Genomic DNA, 15,916 nt, shown 5'->3' on the forward strand with positions numbered 1-15,916 from the left:
TTTAGTTCTTTTAAGTATAGGAGCATCATTACAAGTCAAATTTCCAATGCAATTGAAGAATTCTTGGATGGCACTTTTTCCTATAACATTCCCTTGTACCAAGACAAAAGTGTTAGCATCAAGATTAGTGGAACTTCCAATTTTAGGAGTTCTACCGTCATCTGTTTTTTCCATACCAAAATCACTTATGATGAAAGTCTCAAGGCAAGCAAACAAAGGATCAAACAAGAAAAAGGCAACCGGAAAGAAGGCAAATATTTTTGTATTTTTCTGATAAAATGTTTTAGAAGTGGGGGAGAGGAAAACAAGAGGCAAATGGAAAACTATGTAAATGCAAGAGATGAGAGTTTATGATAGGTATTTGGTAGGCTTGATGTAGATCCTCCCCGACAACGGCGCCAACAATTCTTCCTGCTACTTCTTGAGCTTGCCTTGGTTTTTTTCCTTGAAGAGGAAAGGGTGATGCAGTAAAGTAGAGATAAGTATTTCCCTTAGTTGAGAACCAAGGTAGCAATCCAGTAGGAGGAACACACAAGTCCCCAATAGTTGCACCTGCACAAACAAATAAATACTTGCACCCTATGTGATAAAGGGGTTGTAAATCCCTTCACGGTTATTTCCAAGGATGAGATCTGACAGTGATGGATATAAAAGATAAATAGAAGTGCTAACTAAAATAAAACTAAATAAATTGTAGCAAGGTATTTTGTGTTTTTTGTTTTGTAGATCTGAAAATAATATGATAAAAGATAGACTCGGGGGCCATAGTTTTCACTAGAGGCTTCTCTCTTGAAAGAAAGCATACGGCTGGTAAACAAATTACTGTTGAGCAATTGATAGAGTAGCGCATAGTTATGATGATATCCAAGGTAATGATCATGTATATAGGCATCACGTCCGAGACAAGTCGACCGACTCCTGCCTGCATCTACTACTATTACTCCACACATCGACCACTATCCATCATGCAGCTAGTGTATTAAGTTAACAAGAACAGAGTAATGCCTTAAGCAAGATGACATGATGTAGAGGGATTGATTGAATCAATATGAACAAACCCCACCTTTTTATCCTTAATGGCAACAATAAAAATACGTGTCATGTCCCCTTCTGTCACTGGGATTGAGCATCGAAGATTGAACCCATTACAAAGCACCTCTCCCATTGCAAGAAAAACCAATCTAGTTGGCCAAACCAAGTCAATAGATCGGAGAGAAAAACAAAGCTATCTCATTCATGCATAAAAGAGTTCACAGAAAACTCAAATAATATTCATAGATAATCTGATCATAAATCCACAATTCATCGGATCTCAACAAACACACCGCAAAAGAAGATTACATCGAATAGATCTCCAAGAACATCGAAGAGAACATTGTATTGAAGATCAAAGAGAGAGAAGAAGCCATCTGGCTAGTAGCTATGGACCCATAGGTCTGTGGTAAACTACTCACACATCATCGAAAGGGAAGCAAGGTTGATGTAGAAGCCCTCCATGATCGAGTCCCCCTCCGGCAGAGTATCGGAAAAGGTCCCCAGATGGGATCTCACAAAGACAGAAACTTGCGGTAGTGGAAAAGTATTTTTTGGTGTTCCCTCTGGTCTACGGGTAATATTTGGATATTTATAGTAGAAGAATTAGGGTTGGAAGTGCCACGGGGGCCCACAAGCCACCCCGTGGCTCTTATAGCCTCCTCCTGAAGCTTCCAGGGTGTCTTGTGGTCCAAGAAAAATCCTCAAAAAGTTTCTTTCAATTTGGACTCTGTTTGGTAATGATTTTTTGTAAAGACAAAAACAAGGAAAAAATCAGCAATTCGCACTAGGTTAATAGGTTAGTCCCAAAAATGATATAAAATAGCATAATAATGCATATAAAACATCCAAGATTGATAATATAATAGCATGGAACAATAAAAAATTATAGATACGTTGGAGACGTATCAGGAAACACGTCCTCGAATTCCTGCAATAAATGAGACAACACCAACGGTAGATGTCGTGAACTCACTGCCTCATCTTTGCACACAAGTACAAAGTGAAGAACACTCGATGGGCTCTCACTCACATCCCTATGTCTCTTTTGGTGGCTAAAAGCACTAAGTTTTTCTTGTCGCTCATTGTGGAGTTGCTCAATTTTGACTTGTGGTGCTCACTCTTTTTTTTGGTGGTTCACTCGCTCACTAGTCTCTCCATGATGGGTAGATGCTTGCTTGTTGGCGATCACTTGACTTGGCGACATGGGTCGTAGCACATACTCCTTGCCCTTCATCTTGAAGCTATAGTGATTGGTCCATCCATTGTGGATGACGCCGCGGTCGAATTCCCAAGGTCTTCCTAGGAGAAGGTGGCATACGGACATGGGAACCACACACACTCCAATGTATCTTCGTATGCACCAAACTTGAAGGACACTTGAACGGTGGTTGGAAGTTAGTGATTTTCTTGACGAGGTGGTTGAGTCCATTCAAGTATTGTGCCACAGTTTGTTCCTCATCTTCCGTGACTTTGGATCATATCATTGCAATCTCCATCTCTTTGTAGTATTCTTGAACGGACTTGGTTCCTTGCTTTAGGAGTTGCAACTTCTTGAAGAGAACGCGGCTATAATGTGTAGGCACAAAACATGCTCTCATGACCTCCTTCATTTGATTCCATGTTGTGATGGGTGGGTCACCTTTTTCTTGGCGCCGCTCGATGACTACTCCCACCAAATGAGAACGTAGTCTTGGAACTTAAGTGAGGCGATGCCAATCTCCTTTTCCTCTTCATAGGTGTGAAGACGAAATATCTTGTCGACCTTCAATGCCCATGAGAGGTAGTCTTCGGGATTGTTGTTTCCGAAGAACTTAGGCATGTTGAACTTGAGCTTTCCTTAGTGTTTCTCTTCATTGTGTTGGAGGCGATGGAGATGTCGCATGTGTCGTGGAGGATGGTCTTCAACCGCTTGCTCCTTGTGCTCCGCTTGATTGGCTTGACGTTGAGGGCGTGGGATACATGCACGGTTCCTCGTCTACTCTAAAATATGGCGCACCCCACCACTACCCCCTCCCACCTCATCGACGATCTCCAATTTTGTCCACTAATTTGTGGATCCTCTCCGATCATCCTCTCCGGTGTCCTCTCTGGATCATACTAATACCCATATCCAATGGGTTCTCATGGTGGATCTATCCTTGGCTTGGACTTCTCCATGGGTTTAGCGTTTGCAGATGGGATATTCAGATCTATGGGCCTCAAAGTGCATCCAATGTTGGACATGGGATCTTTCACTCTGGTGGTCTCTTTCAGGCGGCATACCTTCCGTTTAATAGAAGATTATGTAACAACGGCTCTTGAATTAGCAATTGGGGGTTCTGCCATTGATCTTGGTGTCTCTCACACCAAAGACAAGGTTTTCTCTTTCAATGTTTCTTGCAAGAAATTTGGTTTTCATGTGCTTGATCTTCATTCGTTTGCTTGCACACATTTTAAGTGTTACTTTAATCTCTAGGGTAATGGGGGTCCAAACTAGATTCGGGAGCTTAAGATATGGAGGAAAGAATGTGATGCTGAATGGATTTTGGTTAGCCCTAACAAACATCATTCGACCATGGAGCTAATGGCTATGCATATCCCTCCTACTAGGTCCTCTCTCAAATCGGCCTCTTCGGCCAAAAAGAAACTCTCATTTGCTACATTTGAGAATTATGCTGCGTGCAGAGGCCATAGTGTGACGACCCGAGACCGACGCTCCAGACGCCTTCCAGTTATTTCGTTGTTGTCGTGTGATTTATTTGCTTGTTGCATTCATCATCGCATCATCCGCATTGCATCTGCATGTTTTCATAAAACTCGTAGTCGTTTGTAGTTGCCGCTTCTCGCTTCGTCTCCATTGACCTTTGTCAGGCCCCTTTGTCTTGTCGACCTCTCTCAGACCCCATCTCGTGCGCGTCCGAATGTTGTCTCAAACCCGAACCGCACGGTCATGATCGATGGGTCCGGATCATCTCCAGACATCCCTAAAATATCTTCGATTTCTTATTTGGTTTCGCTATCCTATTTTTTCTGACCGTCGGATATAAATCGATGAGACCCTAAACCTTCTCCTCTATCTATAAATAGCCCTTTGACCCTAAATTTTACTAGCAATGTCCCATCACTCCCGTCGCCGCCGGCAGCCAACTACCCACTCCTCTTCCACCTCGGGATCCCTCCCGATCCTTCTCCACCCAACCAGCGCCTCTCCTGGTCTCCTCCTCGTTTTCCCCTCCTCTGCTCGTTCGTCCCCGAGCATCTCGCTCCACTAGCAGGCCAGCGCCTCCACCGTCGCCGGCAACCGCGTCACCATGACCCCCGCGGCCTCAAGCCCCTCGTGCCGAGCAACCCTCCTGGTCGCCTCCCTCCTCCCGTGCTTCGATACAGGGTGGATCGGAACCAGTGCCCGAGCCCTCCTCTACCTCTCCTCGAGCTCGGCCGCCCCAACGTCGTTTTCCCCTTCGCCTCACATCTCTCTCTCTCTTTCTAAATCGCAGCAACATGAGCCTCGCCATGAACGCCCGTCGCCGGACGTCTCCGCAGCCGTTCCTCGCCAAATCCCACGTCGCCTTGAACGGAGGCCACCTCGTGCCGCCGGTCGCCTCCCCATGCCAAATCCGGAGCGCCCAGTCCTCTGTCTCCACGTTGGCTCCGTCGCCTCGTCAAGTTCCTGGAGCTGCTGCTGCTCCCTGCATCGCCCCGCGCTCGCTGCCGCCTTCAGCCACCCGAGGTCCTCCTCCTCGCCGCCGCTGCTCCGGCGAGCACCACCAGGTCGCGGCGCCCCTGCCCTCCATCTCTCCCTTCTGCTCCCTCTCACATCTCTCTCTCTTTCTCTGAACCAGGACGCCGCCGCCATGGCCTCAGCTCTCCGCCCGCCTCCGCCCACGTCCTCGACTGGATCCACCGGCCGCGCCAAGTCCCGCAGCCGCTGACGTCGCCGCGTCTTCTTCCCCTGCGCTGCTCGAGAGAGAGAGCCGCACCCAAGCCCCGTGCTGCACCTCTGCTTCGTTCGAGCAGAGGATGACGCCTCCTTGTCCGCTTCGCCTTGGCCTGCCTCCTCGTTGCGGGCCTCTACACCGAACGGCCCAAGGCCACTAGGTAAGCAGACCCAGATCCAGCGCTCACTAGTCAGGCCCAGTTCCAGCAGATTCGGCCCGACTAATGTTTTTTCCCTCTGGGTGATTTTAGCTATTTATCCAGAGAACGCCTGTTTTGCAGAAGAGCCCTCATGCCTCATACATTTAATATCTCACAAACCGTGCATCATATGTAAATAATTTAAATATGTAAAATGCTTCGAATTTCATCTAGTTTCATAATATTCAACGTTCATCCGTGATTAAAATGTTTAAAATGTTGTTTGCATTTAATTTGCATTAATAATATGTTAACATGGTTTATTTCATATCTAATTAACCGTAGCTCCGAATTAAATAAACTTTATATGTAAATGGGGTAAAAAATGCATAGATTAACATGGTGCACGTTATTTTCCTGTTTAACAACTCTAAAATATGGCTTAGGGCAGAACAGTAGCAAATTCGGAATATGCATATGGGGATTTTTCGGAATTGTTGTTTGTGTTTCGGCCTCATTTAAACTTGCCTAAATGTGCAGTTTACTTATGCTTCACCCCTTGCCATGTTTAATAACATTTAATATTGTTGGGTACATAACCGAGAGAGAACTAAATAAGTCATGTGGTGTTTCGTCAATATGCATCTCTTTGCATATTGAACTGCACTTAATTTGTAGTATTGTTTGTTGCACTTTGCTATGTCATGACAAACCGGACATGCATCATACTTGATTGCGCATCATGCAATGATTATGTTTGGTTGTTTACTATGTTGGTTGCTTCTTTCCGGTTGTACTCCGTTGTTTGCCTTGTTACCGCTTTGCTCAGCCCCTCTTATAGCGTTGCTAGTTGCAGGTTATTTCATGTTGGGACATGGATGTCATGGATATCATGGGGTATCACAATATCTTTTATTTAATTATAATGCATCTATATACTTGGTAAAGGATGGAAGGCTCGGCCTTTTGCTTGGTGTTTTGTTCCACTCTTGCCGCCCTAGTTTCCGTCATACCGGTGTTATGTTCCTTGATTTTGCGTCCCTAACACGATGAGGGTTTATGGGCAGTTTGCTTTGAATAAAACTCTTACAGCAAGGACCAACATTGGTTTTACCATTTGCCTAATAACAACTAAAACTTGCATAGGGACCGGCTAGCACCCGAGGATTCTTAATTAACCCCCGGGCCAGTGCTCCTCGTGAGTGCTGGTCCAAACTAGAGCACCCTGCGGCGCCCCCTGGGCAACTTGGGTCCCAGCGACCGTAAGCTTTGCTCATCCGTCGTGGCCTGAGACGAGATATGATCGGCTACTATCAGGGTGTCAGCACATCGGGAGGTCTTGCTGGACTTGTTTTACCATTGTCGAATTGTCTTGTGCATCGGGACTCCGAGTCTGATCGGAGGGTCCTGCGATGGAGGATTGTCTCCGTGGATCGTGAGCTTGTCATGGGCTAAGTTGGGACACCCCTGCAGGGTTTAAACTTTCGAGAGCCGTGCCCGCGGTTATGTTGCATATGGGAATTTGTTAATATCCGGTTGTAGTGAACTTGAAGTAAACTCAACTAAAATACACCAACCGCGTGTGTAACCGTGACTGTCTCTTTTCGAGGAAGTTCGAGAAGAGAACACGGTTGTGTTATGCTTGAACGTAAGTAGTTCAGGACCACCTCTTGATCATTACTAGTCTGCGACCGTTGCGTAGTTTTTCATCTTCTTTTTGTATTCGTAAGTTAGCCACCATACAATGCTTAGTGCTGCTGCAACCTCACCACTTATCCATTCAATACCCATTAAGCTTTGCTAGTCTTGATACCCATGGTAATGGGATTGCTGACTCCTCGTGGCTCGCAGATTACTACAACAACAGTTGCAGGTACAAGTAATGCGATGATCTGACGCGAGTGCGATGCTTTCTTGTTTGGAGTTCTTATGCTTCTTCTTCGATCAAGGGATAGGTTTCGGGTCGGAGAACCTGGGATTAGCAGGGTGGATGTTGTTCTTCTTTTTCGTTTGATTTCATTTGTAGTCGGATCCTGCTCTTCTGTATGATGGTTGCCATGTATTGATGTATTGTTGTATGAATGTTGTAACTTGTGGCGAGTGTAAGCCTTTATGTTGTATTCTCATCTATTCAGTACATGGTATGTTGTAATAATATCCACCTTGCTATGCGCTCGAAATGCGGTTGTGCCCCAATCATGAATTCATCACGTGATTAGGATAGAATCGCATCTTGGGCGCTACAAGTTGGTATGAGAGCCCTACCAACCTTAGGACCCCCTTGATTGATCAAACCGCTGTCGTTGTTGAGTCTAGAAGAAAACTATTTTGAGTCTAGTTATATCAGAGAGTAGGAATTCTTTTTACTCCTCATCCACTTCGTCGCTCTGGTGAGGACTCGTGATGTAGGTATTTTTTCACTCTTCTATCCTTTTTTCACTCGAATTTTTTTAGGATCACGCGGGTATTGTTGGATCGTTGCGATATCATTGTGACGGGGATTCTGTCTTGGTGCCTCCTGACATTTAGGGGTTTTGGCAGTGTCCCGGGGAGTTGAGCTCCAAGGTGTTTTTGTCACAGTGCTTATCATTTCAGTTCCGGAATACCAGAGGTCGCCGACATCGAAAACGCTTCTATACTCTTTGTGGTGAGAGTAGTTTGACGACACCCAGTACTGGGGAGAGCGATCAGATGTATTGCCACAACTAGTATATCGGATGTTTTCGAAGGTCTGAGGTACACGATTTCTGAGGTTTTCTTGGTTATGTGTTGACGGATGGATACAGTTGGAGTGTAGGATTTGTTAGTTGTGTGAGATATTTGTGCCTCCCTATATCCCCAACACCAAATTGCATAACCAGAAAGTTTCGGGAGTTCATAGGTGGGAATTCAAGTAGTTACGTAGGTTTATCCTTCCAACAAATGCATGATGGGTTATGTATTTGTTTCCGGCTACTTTTGCAAGCCAAATCCTTTGGTTTGTTTTGAGTTGTGGTATTTGAGTTGCTTCAATGTCACGTGTTGAATCCATACCTTTCCTAAGCGGTGTTCTCATATTTCTATGTGAATACTAATCCTTCTTGATCATCGAGGTTGTCATGTTAATTCTTTTCCAACCGGCGTGCTTCTCTTCAAGTGGATCCGATCATTTCAACATTCGCGAGATCAATTCTAAGTTTTCTCAACGGTGTTTGTTTCATTCGTCCCAAGTTTTCTTTGTTTTTCCCGCCCTCCCACCCTTTTCTTCAAGGATTCAGATTTCATAATCATGTATCCTTTTATTCTGAGAAGTCTCTTCAGTCTTTTCTTTCAATGTTCTTATCCGATGATTCTCAGGAAGATGCTCAGGAAGCTTCATGTTTATCATTCTTCATTCTCCTATTCTTTTCCGGTGGATTCAGTTCAAGTTGTAGGTGTTGATCTTATCCCCTTCCTCGTTTCAAGTGCTTTCTTATGCCGGTGTATCTCTTAATCATTCACCTCTCGCTTTCCATTTGTTCCAGAGTGCTGAAGATATCTCAGAAAATTTGTTTCCATTCTCAATCCGTTCAAGGTATTTTGAGGTTGTTATCTCATACAAGCCATTCAAATCAACCGGTGCATTATCGCTTCCTAAGCAATCTTTTCCAACGGTGTTTCTTTTGAGTGGGCCCTAACCCACATGTGTTTTCCCAGGATCTTACCTGACTCTTCTAATTTTTACCGGAGTTTTCAAATTAGTTTCAAAGTTTGGCGTAAGAATGAATTATCATTAGTCATATATCTTTCTTCAAGATCTTTCAAATTCTTTTCTTCGTTGGTTCAACCTTTCTATTCTTCATTCCGGAGTGCCTCAACAATTCATGGTGGTGTTTGTCGGATTTCGGGTTCCGGCAAAACCCTTGAGGTTCGAACACTGGGGTGCGCACGAAGATTTCCCCCTACCTAATCACGCCCTCAGCCTCACCGCGATCTCAAAGCCTAGCTCGACGAACCCGCAACACAAGAGACACGAGATTTATACTGGTCCGGGCCACCGTTGTGGTGTAATACCCTACTCCAGTGTGGTGTGGTGGATTGCCTCTTGGGCTGAGGATGAACAGTACAAAGGGAAGAACAGCCTCCTGAGGTGAGGTGTTCTTGTGCTTGGTGGGTGTGAGGATGGAGTGGATCCAATCCAAGATGAGTTGAGTTGAGGCTCCCTTGCCTCCTACTGTGGTGGCTAGTCCTATTTATAGAGGCCTGGTCCTCTTCCCAAATATTGAGCGGGAAGGGATGCCACAACGGCCAATTTGAAGGGGGGCAGCTAGTACAAGCTATCCTGACTAAAGGTGGTCTTCACCTGCCAAAGGCTCTGGTGGTGACACCGTCTTGGGCTCCACGGTGACCTCCGTCCTGCTGGTCTTGGTCTCGTTGCACCGATATGGAAACCTTTGGCTGATGCCTCGGTACTCCTCGTCTGCGCTTGCCTCCTTAGCACCAAAGAGGAAATGAGGACACTGTGCGCGCTGGCGCCCTCCTGGTCTTGGTCGTCATGGCTTACGTCATTGGAACCTCGCGAGGTTCGCCTTGCCTTGATCTCTCCGCCCCTCGCGAGCCAGCCTGGTGAGGCCGCTCCCGAGGAGGTCTTGTGTCATCCGCCTCGCGATGCTTGGCCCCTCGCGAGGGTCTTGAGTATTTGTTGGTGAAGACGGGTCGTACTGGGCCGCGAGTGGAGCCACACCATGGGCCGCAGGCAGGCAAGTCTGGGGACCCCCGTTCCCAGAACGCCGACAGTAGCCCCCGGGCCCTAGGCGCGCTCGGACTTGGCTTCGAGGCGAAGCCAATGGGCAAGTGCGGAGCGCCGCGGGCCCCAACATCCTGCGGCCTTGGTCGACGCGTGGCGATTGATTGGACATGGGCGTCTTCGCTTCCCCATGCTGCCTCGGCAACTGCCCGACTTGATGAGTCCCTGCTGCATGCAAAAGGGTTATCATTACCTGCGATCGTGGAGGTCGACAGTTGGCCTCCTCCTGCTATAAATGAGGAGGGGGGTAGAGCCCCCGTCACCCATCTCTTCCTGCTCCGCTCACTTCTTCTCCCTCGCTCCATTGCTAGCAGTGACGCCATGGCGCCAATCCGAAGATTCTCGGCCGCGGAGAAGGGAAAAACTCCCCGCGACGAGCCCGGTCCACTTCCGCCGAAGAAGAGGCCGGTCCACCATCGTGACGTAGTCGTGAGGCAGGAGGTGACAAGGCCTTGGTACGAGCGGCCACCTGCCGGGTATCCGCTGCCTTTATACGCCCAAGCCGAGGGCTCAGGAGGAAGAGGCGGCGAGCGGCGCCGCCCATGCCGCGGCCGTGGTCGCCGCGCCACGGTGGCGCACGCCGTCGCCCAAGGGGCCCACGCCATGGACTCCTCGCGTGAACTCGTGCTGTGGGCGACGATGCCTCCGCGCACCTGGATCCGCTTCCCCCAGTTCTTCTCTGTCGAGATGCCGTCGAGGGGGGCCCTCGAGCTATGGCTGCAACACGTCGACTGCGACGCCCCGGCGACCAGAGCGGAAGTGGAAGCCGTCTCCCCGGGCAAGATCTTCATGACCCGCGGCTGGGGCGAGGTTGCTCGGGTTTGCCGCGCAGAAGGCGCCCTTGCGATCCACTTCGAGTACGACGGCGCCTCCACCATGTTCTTCAAGGTCTTCAACGCGGAAGGCCGCCGCTTGGAGTGCTGCCCCGGAGAGGGCCGCCTGAACGGTGCCGCGGTAGAAGCTGGGCCTGCCGCCCACCTCGCCAGCGACTCATCCAATAGCAGTGGCGATGCTTGGGAGTCCAGCGACTCTCCCGAGCCCTACGAGACTCCGGAGACGAGCGACGACAGCCACGTGCCCCCGAGCTCTCGCCGCGCCCGGAGCAAGGCCGCAGCGTCCTGCCGTTGCTGATCTGGATGGAGTTGGCGCCGGCCTCCCATGGCCCACTGTTGATGATGGCGTCGGCTGCGCTGGCGTGTGTAGATAGGGCTCCTTGAATTTCCTTTCTTTTGTTCCCTGCGAGGAATCGAAATGAACCCCGTGGGGGCGTGTAATGAACCTGTAATGTCTTTTGTTGACATTATCCTTATTATGAAATTGTGCGAGCATGCGTGTCCTGCTTCGGCTCAGTCTCCCCTTTCTATCCTCGCGACGGCTTGGTGCTCTACGCTGACAGGTCCCGGTCCCCAGGCAGGCTGCAGCCATTGCTGGTATGCCAGGTCGCGATGCCGTGGTCAAGGCCAGGAGGTGAGCGGCCCGAGGTCCAGTAAGAGCTCCTGAGACGCGATGCTCAGGATGTCCCCTTTAGCATGCAAGTGGCCACCGAGAGGTAAGAAAGGGAGGCGACATTGCCGTGGCAGGGCTGCAGCGAGTGAGAATCCCGTGTCGTAGCGATTGATTGGTCCGAGCGCGAAACTTATCTTGGCAGTCTGGAGTCGTTTCCTAGCGTTGCGCCAGACCCGTGCGTTGGCGGCTGTGGCGCAGCTAGGTTAGGCCCGTGCGTGCTTCCCCTTCTTCCCCACGCTCTCCTTGGTGATCTACGTCCTCAGGTCCCGGCCCTCGAGCGAGCTCAGCCGCCGCTGGTATGCCAGGTCGTGATGCCGTGGTCAAGGCGAGGAGGTGAGGGCTGGAGAGCCAGTAGGAGCTCCTGAGTCGCGATGCTCAGGAGCCCCCCTTTTAACGCGCAAGCGAATCGCATGGGAGAAGAGGGAGCCCGCGGTACCGCCCGTTATTGTCCTCGGGAGGTTCCTGCAAGTCAGCGCGAGAAGGGGCACAAATTGCCATTATAATTATCGGCCGGCCACTGGTTACTCCGTAAGAGAATGAAGGCACTGAGGGCCTGGTGAGGTGACGCGCGCGGGGCGTGCCGCGGTTCAGAGCTCGACCGCTCAGATTTGTCGACGTTGCAGGGACGGACCCAAGCACAAGCGCCGTGCCAGCGTGAACAGCTCCCATGGTAGGTGACAGTCAAGCATGTGATAACCATAGATAGATTATGCATGGGAAGCAAATTGGCTCAGGTAAATGCAAGAACCATACACACCACTAGGTCAGGCCCGAGCGGCTTCAGGGTGATGCAGCCCGAGGGGCGCCCCCAGCAAGGTAAGCTAAAGACATAAAAAAAGGGATACACGCCGCAGGGACGGATCCACGCGGCCTGGGAATGATGTAGCTCGAGGGGTGCTCCCAGCTAAATAAACTTAGAAGATGTCACCTGGTTCTGTTGTCGAAGGGGTGTTGAGGCAGCTGAAGACGCGTGATGAAGGGGTTGCTCCTCACGAGCCACCGGGGCCCTGAGCCTCGGGAGGCTCTGGGGGTCCAGATGGTTCCTTGAGGACTGTCTCCATCTCCGCCAGGACTGCGTGGTGCTTGGCCTCCTGAGCCGCCAGGATGCTCCGCAGGTTGCGCTGGAAGGCGGACGCCACGCTCGGCAGGCCAAAAGGCATGTGAACGTAGCTGTGAGGTGGGCCCTCGCAGCGTCTCACGCGCGAAGGCCAGAAGAGCTCCTAAGACACGACCCTATTGAGCCCTGGGGTGTCGATGCAGACGCGCAACCCGCCATCCTCGCCTGGATTGGGAGCCGCGCCAAGTGAGCGGTGGTCGCCGCGCATGGCTCTTGCATCCTGCAGTTTCTGAGTGGTCTTGGCAATGAACTCCTGAGCGCCGGGCGCTCCTCGTCCGGTGTCCTCCTCAGGGAAACGTGGTGCGAAGCACGCCTCCATGTGGTGCTCGAGCGCATCCCTCGTGACGTTGGCAAGGTCGGAGGCCCTCCAGAAGAGAGCCCCCGAGCCCTGCCCGAGGAGGGCGCCGGGCGCGCCTTCCTATGCGAGGGAGGGAGGCGCCCTAGGCAAGGGCGTTGATCCTGACGCGGCTCCACTTGCGGCGCCGCTCTCCTGAGGCCCTGTGTGGAGTAGTTGCTTCTTCTTCTTGGGGACGACCTCAGGAGGGTACTGTGCTGCATTGCTGTGACGGGTCTTTGATTGATGCTGCTTGGAAGGCGCGCTCGAGGGAGCACACCGCATCTCTTTCTTCACAGGGGACTGTGATGATCCCGCCACTTCCTGGCATCTTGAGGACGTTGTAGCCGTGGTGTGTCACTGCCATGAACTTGGCCAGGGCCGGATACCTGAGGATGGCATTGTATGGCAGACGGATGTGGGCGACGTCGAAGTCGATGAGCTCGGTGCGGTAGTTGTCGCACTGTCCAAAAGTGATAGGGAGGCAGACCTGCCCTATCTGTTGGAAATATGCCCTAGAGGCAATAATAAAATGGTTATTATTGTATCTCCTTGTTCATGATAATTGTCTATTGTTCATGCTATAATTGTATTAACTGGAAACCGTAATACATGTGTGAATACATAGACCACAACATGTCCCTAGTAAGCCTCTAGTTGACTAGCTCGTTGATCAATAGATGGTTATGGTTTCCTGACCATGGACATTGGATGTCATTGATAACGGGATCACATCATTAGGAGAATGATGTGATGGACAAGACCCAATCCTAAGCATAGCACAAGATCGTGTAGTTCGTTTGCTAAGAGCTTTTCTAGTGTCAAGTGTCGTTTCCTTAGACCATGAGATTGTGCAACTCCCGGATACCGTAGGAATGCTTTGGGTGTACCAAACGTCACAACGTAACTGGGTGGCTATAAAGGTGCACTACAGGTATCTCCGAAAGTGTCTCTTGGGTTGGCACGAATCGAGACTGGGATTTGTCACTCCGTATGACGGAGAGGTATCTCTGGGCCCACTCGGTAATGCATCATCATAATGAGCTCAATGTGACTAAGGAGTTAGCCACGGGATCATGCGTTACGGAACGAGTAAAGAGACTTGCCGGTAACAAGATTGAACGAGGTATTGGGATACCGACGATCGAATCTCGGGCAAGCAACATGCCGATAGACAAAGGGAATTGTATACGGGATTGATTGAATCCCCGACATCGTGGTTCATCCGATGAGATCATCATGGAACATGTGGGAGCCAATATGGGTATCCAGATCCCGCTATTGGTTATTGGCCGGAGAGGTGTCTCGGTCATGTCTGCATGGTTCCCGAACCCGTAGGGTCTACACACTTAAGGTTCGGTGACGCTAGAGTTGTTATGGGAAATAGTATGTGGTTACCGAAGGTTGTTCGGAATCCCGGATGAGATCCCGGACATCACGAGGAGTTCCGGAATGGTCCGGCGGTGAAGATCGATATATTGGACGAAGGGTATTGGAGTCCGGAAGTGTTCCGGGGGTACCAGGCTATGGCCAGCATGACCGAAAGGTGTTTCGGGAGCCCCGGCAAGTGTTGGAGGGCCTCATGGGCCAAAGGGGAAGGGGCAAACCAGCCCACTAATGGGTGGTGCGCCCCCACACCCTTTCCCACGTTACTTGGGGAGGTGGGGCGCCTCCACCTGGCTTGGGAGGCAAGGCTCCACCTGCTTGGCTTGGGGGGCAAGTCTCCCTAGGATTTTCCCTAGGGAGATCCAATTTGCTTGGCCGCCGCCCCTAGGGGAAACCCTAGGGCGCCTCCCCCTCTCCCCTTGCCCCTATATATAGTGGAGGGGTGGGAGGGCAGCCGCACCTCTTCCCTGGCGCAGCCCTCCCTCCTCATACACCTCCTCCTCCTCCTCCGTAGTGCTTAGCGAAGCTCTGCCGGAGAACCACGAGCTCCATTGCCACCACGCCGTCGTGCTGCTGGAGTTCTCCCTCAACTTCTCCTCTCCCCTTGCTGGATCAAGAAGGAGGAGACGTCCCCGGGCTGTACGTGTGTTGAACGCGGAGGCGCCGTCCGTTCGGTGCTAGATCAGATCTTCCGCGATTTGAATCACTACGAGTACGACTCCATCAACCGCGTTCTTGTAACGCTTCCGCTTGGCGATCTTCAAGGGTATGAATATGCACTCCCTCTCTCTTGTTGCTAGCATCTCCTAGATTGATCTTGGTGACACGTAGGAAAATTTTGAATTATTGCTACGTTCCCCAACAGTGGCATCAGAGCTAGGTCTATGCGTAGATTCTATGCACGAGTAGAACACAAAGTAGTTGTGGGCTATTATTGGTTCAATTTGCTTGCCGTTACTAGTCTTATCTTGATTCGGCGGCATTGTGGGATGAAGCGGCTCGGACCGACCTTACACGTACTCTTACGTAAGACAGGTTCCACCGACTGACATGCACTTGATGCATAAGGTGGCTAGCGGGTGTCTGTCTCTCCCACTTTAGTCGGATCGGATTCGATGAAGAGGGTCCTTATGAAGGGTAAATAGCAATTGACATATCACCGTTGTGGCTTTTGCGTAGGTAAGAAACGTTCTTGCTAGAAACCCATAGCAGCCACGTAAAATATGCAACAACAATTAGAGGACGTCTAACTTGTTTTTGCAGGGTATGCTATGTGATGTGATATGGCCAAAAGGATGTGATGAATTATATATATGTGATGTATGAGATTGATCATGTTCTTGTAATAGGAATCACGACTTCATGTCGATGAGTATGACAACCGGCAGGAGCCATAGGAGTTGTCTTAATTTATTATATGACCTGCGTGTCAATGAAAACGCCATGTAATTACTTTACTTTATTGCTAACCGTTAGCCATAGTAGTAGAACTAATAGTTGGCGAGACAACTTCATGAAGACACGATGATGGAGATCATGGTGTCATGCCGGTGACGAAGGTGATCATGCCGCGCCTCAAAGATGGAGATCAAAAGGCGCAAGATGATATTGGCCATATCATGTCACTTTATGATTTGCATGTGATGTTTGTCATGTTTACATCTTATTTGCTTAGAACGACGGTAGCATAAATAAGATGATCCCTCACTAAAATTTC

At 49.9% G+C, this 15,916-nt stretch overlaps 1 long non-coding RNA gene across 1 annotated transcript; it reads left to right on the plus strand.

The window, feature by feature from the left end:
- The first annotated feature begins 4,079 nt into the window (after nucleotides 1-4,079).
- On the plus strand, nucleotides 4,080-7,246 carry LOC120966394 (uncharacterized). Its single transcript, XR_006665315.2, has 2 exons — nucleotides 4,080-4,785; nucleotides 4,857-7,246. It is a non-coding gene; the product is annotated as an uncharacterized lncRNA (long non-coding RNA).
- The last annotated feature ends 8,670 nt before the right edge of the window (nucleotides 7,247-15,916 follow it).

Source organism: Aegilops tauschii, chromosome 6 (assembly GCF_002575655.3).
Source record: "Aegilops tauschii subsp. strangulata cultivar AL8/78 chromosome 6, Aet v6.0, whole genome shotgun sequence".
NCBI lineage: Eukaryota > Viridiplantae > Streptophyta > Magnoliopsida > Poales > Poaceae > Aegilops > Aegilops tauschii.